Source organism: Ambystoma mexicanum, unplaced genomic scaffold (assembly GCF_040938575.1).
Source record: "Ambystoma mexicanum isolate Mex_15411 unplaced genomic scaffold, UKY_AmexF1_1 Mex_scaf10, whole genome shotgun sequence".
In the NCBI taxonomy this organism is placed as follows: Eukaryota; Metazoa; Chordata; class Amphibia; order Caudata; family Ambystomatidae; genus Ambystoma; species Ambystoma mexicanum.
In genome coordinates this window covers 3,567,501-3,580,000 of record NW_027182325.1, presented here as the reverse complement: position 1 = coordinate 3,580,000, position 12,500 = coordinate 3,567,501, and the positions used below count along the sequence as shown (strand labels likewise).

The following is a 12,500-nucleotide window of genomic DNA, read 5'->3' as shown; positions in this document are numbered from 1 at the left end:
TTTAAGCATCTAGTCGGCTAGACCTTGCAGTTTTGAAAGGCAATTGTGAAATGGCTCACTTCCTGAACTTGGAGCACAAAAAAGCCTACAGCACCTGGTATTCCCAGGCGGTCTCCCATCCAGGTACTAACTAGGCCTGACACTGCTTAACTTCCGAGATCAGACGAGATCGGGTGCATTCAGTGTGGTGTGGCCGTAGGCTCTAGGAATGCTAAGAATATTACTCTTATGCATTTGCATTTAGTAAGCTAAGCCATGCAGCCACTTGCAACATGATACCACGCTCATCGCTCGATCAGGCTCGATCAGGCGAGATATATAAGACTGGTGGGCCCATTCAGGACTCCTATGTCTGGTAGGATAACTTTAATTCATCCATCCTGTGTCTGTTGCAGGGAGGTGGAGAGAACAATCAACACAATAATGGTTTTCTTTCATGCCTCTTGAAGGACTCAATATTCTCTGTACTGCATTACATGTGAAAGTCGATTTATTACCCATGAACACACTACCTGTATGCTAATTCTATGTAAAAAGGTAGCTCCAGCCCTCATGATGTTGTCCAACATTTCCGCTATAAAACGGGATACAATTATTTTGGAAACATACCAAATTTGAAAAATAATTGAGAAGTTGCGCAATTACTAATCATGGAGCACAAAAAAAGCCTACAGCACCTGGTATTCCCAGGCAGTCTCCCATCCAGGTACTAACTAGGCCCGACCCTGCTTAGCTTCTGAGATCGGGCGCATTCAGTGTGGTGTGGCCGTAGGCTCTGGGCCTAGTGAGTTTGTACTTTTAAGCATCTAGTCGGCTAGACCTTGCAGTTTTGAAAGGCAATTGTGAAATGGCTCACTTCCTGAACTTGGAGCACAAAAAAGCCTACAGCACCTGGTATTCCCAGGCGGTCTCCCATCCAGGTACTAACTAGGCCTGACACTGCTTAACTTCCGAGATCAGACGAGATCGGGTGCATTCAGTGTGGTGTGGCCGTAGGCTCTAGGAATGCTAAGAATATTACTCTTATGCATTTGCATTTAGTAAGCTAAGCCATGCAGCCACTTGCAACATGATACCACGCTCATCGCTCGATCAGGCGAGATATATAAGACTGGTGGGCCCATTCAGGACTCCTATGTCTGGTAGGATAACTTTAATTCATCCATCCTGTGTCTGTTGCAGGGAGGTGGAGAGAACAATCAACACAATAATGGTTTTCTTTCATGCCTCTTGAAGGACTCAATATTCTCTGTACTGCATTACATGTGAAAGTCGATTTATTACCCATGAACACACTACCTGTATGCTAATTCTATGTAAAAAGGTAGCTCCAGCCCTCATGATGTTGTCCAACATTTCCGCTATAAAACGGGATACAATTATTTTGGAAACATACCAAATTTGAAAAATAATTGAGAAGTTGCGCAATTACTAATCATGGAGCACAAAAAAAGCCTACAGCACTTGGTATTCCCAGGCAGTCTCCCATCCAGGTACTAACTAGGCCCGACCCTGCTTAGCTTCTGAGATCGGGCGCATTCAGTGTGGTGTGGCCGTAGGCTCTGGGCCTAGTGAGTTTGTACTTTTAAGCATCTAGTCGGCTAGACCTTGCAGTTTTGAAAGGCAATTGTGAAATGGCTCACTTCCTGAACTTGGAGCACAAAAAAGCCTACAGCACCTGGTATTCCCAGGTGGTCTCCCATCCAGGTACTAACTAGGCCCGACACTGCTTAGCTTCCGAGATCAGACGAGATCGGGCGCATTCAGTGTGGTGTGGCCGTAGGCTCAGGGCCTAGTGAGTTTTGTACTTTTAAGCATCTAGTCGGCTAGACCTTGCAGTTTTGAAAGGCAATTGAGAAATGGCTCACTTCCTGAACTTGGAGTACAAAAAAGCCTACAGCACCTGGTATTCCCAGGCGGTCTCCCATCAAGGTACTAACTAGGCCCGACACTGCTTAGCTTCTGAGATCAGACGAGATCAGGCGCATTCAGTGTGGTGTGGCCGTAGGCTCTGGGCCTAGTGAGTTTTGTACTTTTAAGCATCTAGTCGGCTAGACCTTGCAGTTTTAAAAGGCAATTGAGAAAGGGCTCACTTCCTGAACTTGGAGCACAAAAAAGCCTACAGCACCTGGTATTCCCAGGCGGTCTCCCATCCAGGTACTAACTAGGCCTGATACTGCTTAACTTCCGAGATCAGACGAGATCGGGTGCATTCAGTGTGGTGTGGCCGTAGGCTCTAGGAATGCTAAGAATATTACTCTTATGCATTTGCATTTAGTAAGCTAAGCCATGCAGCCACTTGCAACATGATACCACGCTCATCGCTCGATCAGGCTCGATCAGGCGAGATATATAAGACTGGTGGGCCCATTCAGGACTCCTATGTCTGGTAGGATAACTTTAATTCATCCATCCTGTGTCTGTTGCAGGGAGGTGGAGAGAACAATCAACACAATAATGGTTTTCTTTCATGCCTCTTGAAGGACTCAATATTCTCTGTACTGCATTACATGTGAAAGTCGATTTATTACCCATGAACACACTACCTGTATGCTAATTCTATGTAAAAAGGTAGCTCCAGCCCTCATGATGTTGTCCAACATTTCCGCTATAAAACGGGATACAATTATTTTGGAAACATACCAAATTTGAAAAATAATTGAGAAGTTGCGCAATTACTAATCATGGAGCACAAAAAAGCCTACAGCACCTGGTATTCCCAGGCAGTCTCCCATCCAGGTACTAACTAGGCCCGACCCTGCTTAGCTTCCGAGATCGGGCGCATTCAGTGTGGTGTGGCCGTAGGCTCTGGGCCTAGTGAGTTTTGTACTTTTAAGCATCTAGTCGGCTAGACCTTGCAGTTTTGAAAGGCAATTGTGAAATGGCTCACTTCCTGAACTTGGAGCACAAAAAAGCCTACAGCACCTGGTATTCCCAGGCGGTCTCCCATCCAGGTACTAACTAGGCCTGACACTGCTTAACTTCCGAGATCAGACGAGATCGGGTGCATTCAGTGTGGTGTGGCCGTAGGCTCTAGGAATGCTAAGAATATTACTCTTATGCATTTGCATTTAGTAAGCTAAGCCATGCAGCCACTTGCAACATGATACCACGCTCATCGCTCGATCAGGCTCGATCAGGCGAGATATATAAGACTGGTGGGCCCATTCAGGACTCCTATGTCTGGTAGGATAACTTTAATTCATCCATCCTGTGTCTGTTGCAGGGAGGTGGAGAGAACAATCAACACAATAATGGTTTTCTTTCATGCCTCTTGAAGGACTCAATATTCTCTGTACTGCATTACATGTGAAAGTCGATTTATTACCCATGAACACACTACCTGTATGCTAATTCTATGTAAAAAGGTAGCTCCAGCCCTCATGATGTTGTCCAACATTTCCGCTATAAAACGGGATACAATTATTTTGGAAACATACCAAATTTGAAAAATAATTGAGAAGTTGCGCAATTACTAATCATGGAGCACAAAAAAAGCCTACAGCACTTGGTATTCCCAGGCAGTCTCCCATCCAGGTACTAACTAGGCCCGACCCTGCTTAGCTTCTGAGATCGGGCGCATTCAGTGTGGTGTGGCCGTAGGCTCTGGGCCTAGTGAGTTTGTACTTTTAAGCATCTAGTCGGCTAGACCTTGCAGTTTTGAAAGGCAATTGTGAAATGGCTCACTTCCTGAACTTGGAGCACAAAAAAGCCTACAGCACCTGGTATTCCCAGGTGGTCTCCCATCCAGGTACTAACTAAGCCCGACACTGCTTAGCTTCCGAGATCAGACGAGATCGGGCGCATTCAGTGTGGTGTGGCCGTAGGCTCAGGGCCTAGTGAGTTTTGTACTTTTAAGCATCTAGTCGGCTAGACCTTGCAGTTTTGAAAGGCAATTGAGAAATGGCTCACTTCCTGAACTTGGAGTACAAAAAAGCCTACAGCACCTGGTATTCCCAGGCGGTCTCCCATCCAGGTACTAACTAGGCCCGACACTGCTTAGCTTCTGAGATCAGACGAGATCAGGCGCATTCAGTGTGGTGTGGCCGTAGGCTCTGGGCCTAGTGAGTTTTGTACTTTTAAGCATCTAGTCGGCTAGACCTTGCAGTTTTAAAAGGCAATTGAGAAAGGGCTCACTTCCTGAACTTGGAGCACAAAAAAGCCTACAGCACCTGGTATTCCCAGGCGGTCTCCCATCCAGGTACTAACTAGGCCTGATACTGCTTAACTTCCGAGATCAGACGAGATCGGGTGCATTCAGTGTGGTGTGGCCGTAGGCTCTAGGAATGCTAAGAATATTACTCTTATGCATTTGCATTTAGTAAGCTAAGCCATGCAGCCACTTGCAACATGATACCACGCTCATCGCTCAATCAGGCTCGATCAGGCGAGATATATAAGACTGGTGGGCCCATTCAGGACTCCTATGTCTGGTAGGATAACTTTAATTCATCCATCCTGTGTCTGTTGCAGGGAGGTGGAGAGAACAATCAACACAATAATGGTTTTCTTTCATGCCTCTTGAAGGACTCAATATTCTCTGTACTGCATTACATGTGAAAGTCGATTTATTACCCATGAACACACTACCTGTATGCTAATTCTATGTAAAAAGGTAGCTCCAGCCCTCATGATGTTGTCCAACATTTCCGCTATAAAACGGGATACAATTATTTTGGAAACATACCAAATTTGAAAAATAATTGAGAAGTTGCGCAATTACTAATCATGGAGCACAAAAAAGCCTACAGCACCTGGTATTCCCAGGCAGTCTCCCATCCAGGTACTAACTAGGCCCGACCCTGCTTAGCTTCCGAGATCGGGCGCATTCAGTGTGGTGTGGCCGTAGGCTCTGGGCCTAGTGAGTTTTGTACTTTTAAGCATCTAGTCGGCTAGACCTTGCAGTTTTGAAAGGCAATTGTGAAATGGCTCACTTCCTGAACTTGGAGCACAAAAAAGCCTACAGCACCTGGTATTCCCAGGCGGTCTCCCATCCAGGTACTAACTAGGCCTGACACTGCTTAACTTCCGAGATCAGACGAGATCGGGTGCATTCAGTGTGGTGTGGCCGTAGGCTCTAGGAATGCTAAGAATATTACTCTTATGCATTTGCATTTAGTAAGCTAAGCCATGCAGCCACTTGCAACATGATACCACGCTCATCGCTCGATCAGGCTCGATCAGGCGAGATATATAAGAATGGTGGGCCCATTCAGGACTCCTATGTCTGGTAGGATAACCTTAATTCATCCATCCTGTGTCTGTTGCAGGGAGGTGGAGAGAACAATCAACACAATAATGGTTTTCTTTCATGCCTCTTGAAGGACTCAATATTCTCTGTACTGCATTACATGTGAAAGTCGATTTATTACCCATGAACACACTACCTGTATGCTAATTCTATGTAAAAAGGTAGCTCCAGCCCTCATGATGTTGTCCAACATTTCCGCTATAAAACGGGATACAATTATTTTGGAAACATACCAAATTTGAAAAATAATTGAGAAGTTGCGCAATTACTAATCATGGAGCACAAAAAAAGCCTACAGCACCTGGTATTCCCAGGCAGTCTCCCATCCAGGTACTAACTAGGCCCGACCCTGCTTAGCTTCTGAGATCAGGCGCATTCAGTGTGGTGTGGCCGTAGGCTCTGGGCCTAGTGAGTTTGTACTTTTAAGCATCTAGTCGGCTAGACCTTGCAGTTTTGAAAGGCAATTGTGAAATGGCTCACTTCCTGAACTTGGAGCACAAAAAAGCCTACAGCACCTGGTATTCCCAGGCGGTCTCCCATCCAGGTACTAACGAGGCCTAACACTGCTTAACTTCCGAGATCGGGTGCATTCAGTGTGGTGTGGCCGTAGGCTCTAGGAATGCTAAGAATATTACTCTTATGCATTTGCATTTAGTAAGCTAAGCCATGCAGCCACTTGCAACATGATACCACGCTCATCGCTCGATCAGGCTCGATCAGGCGAGATATATAAGACTGGTGGGCCCATTCAGGACTCCTATGTCTGGTAGGATAACTTTAATTCATCCATCCTGTGTCTGTTGCAGGGAGGTGGAGAGAACAATCAACACAATAATGGTTTTCTTTCATGCCTCTTGAAGGACTCAATATTCTCTGTACTGCATTACATGTGAAAGTCGATTTATTACCCATGAACACACTACCTGTATGCTAATTCTATGTAAAAAGGTAGCTCCAGCCCTCATGATGTTGTCCAACATTTCCGCTATAAAACGGGATACAATTATTTTGGAAACATACCAAATTTGAAAAATAATTGAGAAGTTGCGCAATTACTAATCATGGAGCACAAAAAAGCCTACAGCACCTGGTAGTCCCAGGCAGTCTCCCATCCAGGTACTAACTAGGCCCGACCCTGCTTAGCTTCCGAGATCGGGCGCATTCAGTGTGGTGTGGCCGTAGGCTCTGGGCCTAGTGAGTTTTGTACTTTTAAGCATCTAGTCGGCTAGACCTTGCAGTTTTGAAAGGCAATTGTGAAATGGCTCACTTCCTGAACTTGGAGCACAAAAAAGCCTACAGCACCTGGTATTCCCAGGCGGTCTCCCATCCAGGTACTAACTAGGCCTGACACTGCTTAACTTCCGAGATCAGACGAGATCGGGTGCATTCAGTGTGGTGTGGCCGTAGGCTCTAGGAATGCTAAGAATATTACTCTTATGCATTTGCATTTAGTAAGCTAAGCCATGCAGCCACTTGCAACATGATACCACGCTCATCGCTCGATCAGGCGAGATATATAAGACTGGTGGGCCCATTCAGGACTCCTATGTCTGGTAGGATAACTTTAATTCATCCATCCTGTGTCTGTTGCAGGGAGGTGGAGAGAACAATCAACACAATAATGGTTTTCTTTCATGCCTCTTGAAGGACTCAATATTCTCTGTACTGCATTACATGTGAAAGTCGATTTATTACCCATGAACACACTACCTGTATGCTAATTCTATGTAAAAAGGTAGCTCCAGCCCTCATGATGTTGTCCAACATTTCCGCTATAAAACGGGATACAATTATTTTGGAAACATACCAAATTTGAAAAATAATTGAGAAGTTGCGCAATTACTAATCATGGAGCACAAAAAAAGCCTACAGCACTTGGTATTCCCAGGCAGTCTCCCATCCAGGTACTAACTAGGCCCGACCCTGCTTAGCTTCTGAGATCGGGCGCATTCAGTGTGGTGTGGCCGTAGGCTCTGGGCCTAGTGAGTTTGTACTTTTAAGCATCTAGTCGGCTAGACCTTGCAGTTTTGAAAGGCAATTGTGAAATGGCTCACTTCCTGAACTTGGAGCACAAAAAAGCCTACAGCACCTGGTATTCCCAGGTGGTCTCCCATCCAGGTACTAACTAGGCCCGACACTGCTTAGCTTCCGAGATCAGACGAGATCGGGCGCATTCAGTGTGGTGTGGCCGTAGGCTCAGGGCCTAGTGAGTTTTGTACTTTTAAGCATCTAGTCGGCTAGACCTTGCAGTTTTGAAAGGCAATTGAGAAATGGCTCACTTCCTGAACTTGGAGTACAAAAAAGCCTACAGCACCTGGTATTCCCAGGCGGTCTCCCATCCAGGTACTAACTAGGCCCGACACTGCTTAGCTTCTGAGATCAGACGAGATCAGGCGCATTCAGTGTGGTGTGGCCGTAGGCTCTGGGCCTAGTGAGTTTTGTACTTTTAAGCATCTAGTCGGCTAGACCTTGCAGTTTTAAAAGGCAATTGAGAAAGGGCTCACTTCCTGAACTTGGAGCACAAAAAAGCCTACAGCACCTGGTATTCCCAGGCGGTCTCCCATCCAGGTACTAACTAGGCCTGATACTGCTTAACTTCCGAGATCAGACGAGATCGGGTGCATTCAGTGTGGTGTGGCCGTAGGCTCTAGGAATGCTAAGAATATTACTCTTATGCATTTGCATTTAGTAAGCTAAGCCATGCAGCCACTTGCAACATGATACCACGCTCATCGCTCGATCAGGCTCGATCAGGCGAGATATATAAGACTGGTGGGCCCATTCAGGACTCCTATGTCTGGTAGGATAACTTTAATTCATCCATCCTGTGTCTGTTGCAGGGAGGTGGAGAGAACAATCAACACAATAATGGTTTTCTTTCATGCCTCTTGAAGGACTCAATATTCTCTGTACTGCATTACATGTGAAAGTCGATTTATTACCCATGAACACACTACCTGTATGCTAATTCTATGTAAAAAGGTAGCTCCAGCCCTCATGATGTTGTCCAACATTTCCGCTATAAAACGGGATACAATTATTTTGGAAACATACCAAATTTGAAAAATAATTGAGAAGTTGCGCAATTACTAATCATGGAGCACAAAAAAGCCTACAGCACCTGGTATTCCCAGGCAGTCTCCCATCCAGGTACTAACTAGGCCCGACCCTGCTTAGCTTCCGAGATCGGGCGCATTCAGTGTGGTGTGGCCGTAGGCTCTGGGCCTAGTGAGTTTTGTACTTTTAAGCATCTAGTCGGCTAGACCTTGCAGTTTTGAAAGGCAATTGTGAAATGGCTCACTTCCTGAACTTGGAGCACAAAAAAGCCTACAGCACCTGGTATTCCCAGGCAGTCTCCCATCCAGGTACTAACTAGGCCTGACACTGCTTAACTTCCGAGATCAGACGAGATCGGGTGCATTCAGTGTGGTGTGGCCGTAGGCTCTAGGAATGCTAAGAATATTACTCTTATGCATTTGCATTTAGTAAGCTAAGCCATGCAGCCACTTGCAACATGATACCACGCTCATCGCTCGATCAGGCTCGATCAGGCGAGATATATAAGACTGGTGGGCCCATTCAGGACTCCTATGTCTGGTAGGATAACTTTAATTCATCCATCCTGTGTCTGTTGCAGGGAGGTGGAGAGAACAATCAACACAATAATGGTTTTCTTTCATGCCTCTTGAAGGACTCAATATTCTCTGTACTGCATTACATGTGAAAGTCGATTTATTACCCATGAACACACTACCTGTATGCTAATTCTATGTAAAAAGGTAGCTCCAGCCCTCATGATGTTGTCCAACATTTCCGCTATAAAACGGGATACAATTATTTTGGAAACATACCAAATTTGAAAAATAATTGAGAAGTTGCGCAATTACTAATCATGGAGCACAAAAAAAGCCTACAGCACCTGGTATTCCCAGGCAGTCTCCCATCCAGGTACTAACTAGGCCCGACCCTGCTTAGCTTCTGAGATCGGGCGCATTCAGTGTGGTGTGGCCGTAGGCTCTGGGCCTAGTGAGTTTGTACTTTTAAGCATCTAGTCGGCTAGACCTTGCAGTTTTGAAAGGCAATTGTGAAATGGCTCACTTCCTGAACTTGGAGCACAAAAAAGCCTACAGCACCTGGTATTCCCAGGCGGTCTCCCATCCAGGTACTAACTAGGCCTGACACTGCTTAACTTCCAAGATCAGACGAGATCGGGTGCATTCAGTGTGGTGTGGCCGTAGGCTCTAGGAATGCTAAGAATATTACTCTTATGCATTTGCATTTAGTAAGCTAAGCCATGCAGCCACTTGCAACATGATACCACGCTCATCGCTCGATCAGGCGAGATATATAAGACTGGTGGGCCCATTCAGGACTCCTATGTCTGGTAGGATAACTTTAATTCATCCATCCTGTGTCTGTTGCAGGGAGGTGGAGAGAACAATCAACACAATAATGGTTTTCTTTCATGCCTCTTGAAGGACTCAATATTCTCTGTACTGCATTACATGTGAAAGTCGATTTATTACCCATGAACACACTACCTGTATGCTAATTCTATGTAAAAAGGTAGCTCCAGCCCTCATGATGTTGTCCAACATTTCCGCTATAAAACGGGATACAATTATTTTGGAAACATACCAAATTTGAAAAATAATTGAGAAGTTGCGCAATTACTAATCATGGAGCACAAAAAAAGCCTACAGCACTTGGTATTCCCAGGCAGTCTCCCATCCAGGTACTAACTAGGCCCGACCCTGCTTAGCTTCTGAGATCGGGCGCATTCAGTGTGGTGTGGCCGTAGGCTCTGGGCCTAGTGAGTTTGTACTTTTAAGCATCTAGTCGGCTAGACCTTGCAGTTTTGAAAGGCAATTGTGAAATGGCTCACTTCCTGAACTTGGAGCACAAAAAAGCCTACAGCACCTGGTATTCCCAGGTGGTCTCCCATCCAGGTACTAACTAGGCCCGACACTGCTTAGCTTCCGAGATCAGACGAGATCGGGCGCATTCAGTGTGGTGTGGCCGTAGGCTCAGGGCCTAGTGAGTTTTGTACTTTTAAGCATCTAGTCGGCTAGACCTTGCAGTTTTGAAAGGCAATTGAGAAATGGCTCACTTCCTGAACTTGGAGTACAAAAAAGCCTACAGCACCTGGTATTCCCAGGCGGTCTCCCATCCAGGTACTAACTAGGCCCGACACTGCTTAGCTTCTGAGATCAGACGAGATCAGGCGCATTCAGTGTGGTGTGGCCATAGGCTCTGGGCCTAGTGAGTGTTGTACTTTTAAGCATCTAGTCGGCTAGACCTTGCAGTTTTAAAAGGCAATTGAGAAAGGGCTCACTTCCTGAACTTGGAGCACAAAAAAGCCTACAGCACCTGGTATTCCCAGGCGGTCTCCCATCCAGGTACTAACTAGGCCTGATACTGCTTAACTTCCGAGATCAGACGAGATCGGGTGCATTCAGTGTGGTGTGGCCGTAGGCTCTAGGAATGCTAAGAATATTACTCTTATGCATTTGCATTTAGTAAGCTAAGCCATGCAGCCACTTGCAACATGATACCACGCTCATCGCTCGATCAGGCTCGATCAGGCGAGATATATAAGACTGGTGGGCCCATTCAGGACTCCTATGTCTGGTAGGATAACTTTAATTCATCCATCCTGTGTCTGTTGCAGGGAGGTGGAGAGAACAATCAACACAATAATGGTTTTCTTTCATGCCTCTTGAAGGACTCAATATTCTCTGTACTGCATTACATGTGAAAGTCGATTTATTACCCATGAACACACTACCTGTATGCTAATTCTATGTAAAAAGGTAGCTCCAGCCCTCATGATGTTGTCCAACATTTCCGCTATAAAACGGGATACAATTATTTTGGAAACATACCAAATTTGAAAAATAATTGAGAAGTTGCGCAATTACTAATCATGGAGCACAAAAAAGCCTACAGCACCTGGTATTCCCAGGCAGTCTCCCATCCAGGTACTAACTAGGCCCGACCCTGCTTAGCTTCAGAGATCGGGCGCATTCAGTGTGGTGTGGCCGTAGGCTCTGGGCCTAGTGAGTTTTGTACTTTTAAGCATCTAGTCGGCTAGACCTTGCAGTTTTGAAAGGCAATTGTGAAATGGCTCACTTCCTGAACTTGGAGCACAAAAAAGCCTACAGCACCTGGTATTCCCAGGCGGTCTCCCATCCAGGTACTAACTAGGCCTGACACTGCTTAACTTCCGAGATCAGACGAGATCGGGTGCATTCAGTGTGGTGTGGCCGTAGGCTCTAGGAATGCTAAGAATATTACTCTTATGCATTTGCATTTAGTAAGCTAAGCCATGCAGCCACTTGCAACATGATACCACGCTCATCGCTCGATCAGGCTCGATCAGGCGAGATATATAAGACTGGTGGGCCCATTCAGGACTCCTATGTCTGGTAGGATAACTTTAATTCATCCATCCTGTGTCTGTTGCAGGGAGGTGGAGAGAACAATCAACACAATAATGGTTTTCTTTCATGCCTCTTGAAGGACTCAATATTCTCTGTACTGCATTACATGTGAAAGTCGATTTATTACCCATGAACACACTACCTGTATGCTAATTCTATGTAAAAAGGTAGCTCCAGCCCTCATGATGTTGTCCAACATTTCCGCTATAAAACGGGATACAATTATTTTGGAAACATACCAAATTTGAAAAATAATTGAGAAGTTGCGCAATTACTAATCATGGAGCACAAAAAAAGCCTACAGCACCTGGTATTCCCAGGCAGTCTCCCATCCAGGTACTAACTAGGCCCGACCCTGCTTAGCTTCTGAGATCGGGCGCATTCAGTGTGGTGTGGCCGTAGGTTCTGGGCCTAGTGAGTTTGTACTTTTAAGCATCTAGTCGGCTAGACCTTGCAGTTTTGAAAGGCAATTGTGAAATGGCTCACTTCCTGAACTTGGAGCACAAAAAAGCCTACAGCACCTGGTATTCCCAGGCGGTCTCCCATCCAGGTACTAACGAGGCCTAACACTGCTTAACTTCCGAGATCGGGTGCATTCAGTGTGGTGTGGCCGTAGGCTCTAGGAATGCTAAGAATATTACTCTTATGCATTTGCATTTAGTAAGCTAAGCCATGCAGCCACTTGCAACATGATACCACGCTCATCGCTCGATCAGGCTCGATCAGGCGAGATATATAAGACTGGTGGGCCCATTCAGGACTCCTATGTCTGGTAGGATAACTTTAATTCATCCATCCTGTGTCTG

General features: G+C 45.7%; 20 non-coding genes and 15 pseudogenes across 20 annotated transcripts; all 35 read right to left on the bottom strand.

Annotated features, from left to right (window-relative positions):
- Positions 1-82: 82 nt before the first annotated feature.
- On the bottom strand, positions 83-201 carry LOC138549326 (5S ribosomal RNA). Its single transcript, XR_011293108.1, has one exon. It is a non-coding gene; the product is annotated as a 5S ribosomal RNA (ribosomal RNA).
- A 464-nt stretch (positions 202-665) lies between these two features.
- LOC138545438 (5S ribosomal RNA) lies at positions 666-774 on the bottom strand (annotated as a pseudogene).
- A 105-nt stretch (positions 775-879) lies between these two features.
- LOC138549325 (5S ribosomal RNA) lies at positions 880-998 on the bottom strand. Its single transcript, XR_011293107.1, has one exon. It is a non-coding gene; the product is annotated as a 5S ribosomal RNA (ribosomal RNA).
- Positions 999-1,452: 454 nt separating this feature from the next.
- LOC138546962 (5S ribosomal RNA) lies at positions 1,453-1,561 on the bottom strand (annotated as a pseudogene).
- A 105-nt stretch (positions 1,562-1,666) lies between these two features.
- Positions 1,667-1,785, bottom strand: LOC138536882 (5S ribosomal RNA). The gene has a single exon (XR_011285040.1). It is a non-coding gene; the product is annotated as a 5S ribosomal RNA (ribosomal RNA).
- A 106-nt stretch (positions 1,786-1,891) lies between these two features.
- On the bottom strand, positions 1,892-2,010 carry LOC138548507 (5S ribosomal RNA). The gene has a single exon (XR_011292306.1). It is a non-coding gene; the product is annotated as a 5S ribosomal RNA (ribosomal RNA).
- Positions 2,011-2,116: 106 nt separating this feature from the next.
- LOC138540500 (5S ribosomal RNA) lies at positions 2,117-2,235 on the bottom strand. The gene has a single exon (XR_011288545.1). It is a non-coding gene; the product is annotated as a 5S ribosomal RNA (ribosomal RNA).
- A 463-nt stretch (positions 2,236-2,698) lies between these two features.
- On the bottom strand, positions 2,699-2,807 carry LOC138543715 (5S ribosomal RNA; annotated as a pseudogene).
- A 106-nt stretch (positions 2,808-2,913) lies between these two features.
- LOC138549324 (5S ribosomal RNA) lies at positions 2,914-3,032 on the bottom strand. Its single transcript, XR_011293106.1, has one exon. It is a non-coding gene; the product is annotated as a 5S ribosomal RNA (ribosomal RNA).
- Positions 3,033-3,496: 464 nt separating this feature from the next.
- On the bottom strand, positions 3,497-3,605 carry LOC138546961 (5S ribosomal RNA; annotated as a pseudogene).
- A 105-nt stretch (positions 3,606-3,710) lies between these two features.
- On the bottom strand, positions 3,711-3,829 carry LOC138549436 (5S ribosomal RNA). The gene has a single exon (XR_011293219.1). It is a non-coding gene; the product is annotated as a 5S ribosomal RNA (ribosomal RNA).
- Positions 3,830-3,935: 106 nt separating this feature from the next.
- On the bottom strand, positions 3,936-4,054 carry LOC138545399 (5S ribosomal RNA). Its single transcript, XR_011290813.1, has one exon. It is a non-coding gene; the product is annotated as a 5S ribosomal RNA (ribosomal RNA).
- Positions 4,055-4,160: 106 nt separating this feature from the next.
- Positions 4,161-4,279, bottom strand: LOC138540499 (5S ribosomal RNA). The gene has a single exon (XR_011288544.1). It is a non-coding gene; the product is annotated as a 5S ribosomal RNA (ribosomal RNA).
- Positions 4,280-4,742: 463 nt separating this feature from the next.
- Positions 4,743-4,851, bottom strand: LOC138543714 (5S ribosomal RNA; annotated as a pseudogene).
- Positions 4,852-4,957: 106 nt separating this feature from the next.
- Positions 4,958-5,076, bottom strand: LOC138549323 (5S ribosomal RNA). Its single transcript, XR_011293105.1, has one exon. It is a non-coding gene; the product is annotated as a 5S ribosomal RNA (ribosomal RNA).
- Positions 5,077-5,540: 464 nt separating this feature from the next.
- On the bottom strand, positions 5,541-5,649 carry LOC138543879 (5S ribosomal RNA; annotated as a pseudogene).
- Positions 5,650-5,754: 105 nt separating this feature from the next.
- Positions 5,755-5,863, bottom strand: LOC138542900 (5S ribosomal RNA; annotated as a pseudogene).
- A 463-nt stretch (positions 5,864-6,326) lies between these two features.
- LOC138545739 (5S ribosomal RNA) lies at positions 6,327-6,435 on the bottom strand (annotated as a pseudogene).
- Positions 6,436-6,541: 106 nt separating this feature from the next.
- LOC138549322 (5S ribosomal RNA) lies at positions 6,542-6,660 on the bottom strand. Its single transcript, XR_011293104.1, has one exon. It is a non-coding gene; the product is annotated as a 5S ribosomal RNA (ribosomal RNA).
- A 454-nt stretch (positions 6,661-7,114) lies between these two features.
- Positions 7,115-7,223, bottom strand: LOC138546960 (5S ribosomal RNA; annotated as a pseudogene).
- A 105-nt stretch (positions 7,224-7,328) lies between these two features.
- Positions 7,329-7,447, bottom strand: LOC138536870 (5S ribosomal RNA). Its single transcript, XR_011285029.1, has one exon. It is a non-coding gene; the product is annotated as a 5S ribosomal RNA (ribosomal RNA).
- A 106-nt stretch (positions 7,448-7,553) lies between these two features.
- On the bottom strand, positions 7,554-7,672 carry LOC138545388 (5S ribosomal RNA). Its single transcript, XR_011290812.1, has one exon. It is a non-coding gene; the product is annotated as a 5S ribosomal RNA (ribosomal RNA).
- Positions 7,673-7,778: 106 nt separating this feature from the next.
- Positions 7,779-7,897, bottom strand: LOC138540498 (5S ribosomal RNA). Its single transcript, XR_011288543.1, has one exon. It is a non-coding gene; the product is annotated as a 5S ribosomal RNA (ribosomal RNA).
- A 463-nt stretch (positions 7,898-8,360) lies between these two features.
- Positions 8,361-8,469, bottom strand: LOC138543713 (5S ribosomal RNA; annotated as a pseudogene).
- Positions 8,470-8,575: 106 nt separating this feature from the next.
- LOC138537564 (5S ribosomal RNA) lies at positions 8,576-8,694 on the bottom strand. The gene has a single exon (XR_011285696.1). It is a non-coding gene; the product is annotated as a 5S ribosomal RNA (ribosomal RNA).
- Positions 8,695-9,158: 464 nt separating this feature from the next.
- On the bottom strand, positions 9,159-9,267 carry LOC138545437 (5S ribosomal RNA; annotated as a pseudogene).
- Positions 9,268-9,372: 105 nt separating this feature from the next.
- LOC138537800 (5S ribosomal RNA) lies at positions 9,373-9,491 on the bottom strand. Its single transcript, XR_011285924.1, has one exon. It is a non-coding gene; the product is annotated as a 5S ribosomal RNA (ribosomal RNA).
- Positions 9,492-9,945: 454 nt separating this feature from the next.
- LOC138546959 (5S ribosomal RNA) lies at positions 9,946-10,054 on the bottom strand (annotated as a pseudogene).
- A 105-nt stretch (positions 10,055-10,159) lies between these two features.
- Positions 10,160-10,278, bottom strand: LOC138536859 (5S ribosomal RNA). Its single transcript, XR_011285018.1, has one exon. It is a non-coding gene; the product is annotated as a 5S ribosomal RNA (ribosomal RNA).
- Positions 10,279-10,384: 106 nt separating this feature from the next.
- Positions 10,385-10,503, bottom strand: LOC138549450 (5S ribosomal RNA). The gene has a single exon (XR_011293233.1). It is a non-coding gene; the product is annotated as a 5S ribosomal RNA (ribosomal RNA).
- Positions 10,504-10,609: 106 nt separating this feature from the next.
- On the bottom strand, positions 10,610-10,728 carry LOC138540497 (5S ribosomal RNA). Its single transcript, XR_011288542.1, has one exon. It is a non-coding gene; the product is annotated as a 5S ribosomal RNA (ribosomal RNA).
- Positions 10,729-11,191: 463 nt separating this feature from the next.
- Positions 11,192-11,300, bottom strand: LOC138545526 (5S ribosomal RNA; annotated as a pseudogene).
- Positions 11,301-11,406: 106 nt separating this feature from the next.
- LOC138549321 (5S ribosomal RNA) lies at positions 11,407-11,525 on the bottom strand. The gene has a single exon (XR_011293103.1). It is a non-coding gene; the product is annotated as a 5S ribosomal RNA (ribosomal RNA).
- Positions 11,526-11,989: 464 nt separating this feature from the next.
- On the bottom strand, positions 11,990-12,098 carry LOC138546711 (5S ribosomal RNA; annotated as a pseudogene).
- A 105-nt stretch (positions 12,099-12,203) lies between these two features.
- LOC138542899 (5S ribosomal RNA) lies at positions 12,204-12,312 on the bottom strand (annotated as a pseudogene).
- Between the last annotated feature and the right edge of the window lie 188 nt (positions 12,313-12,500).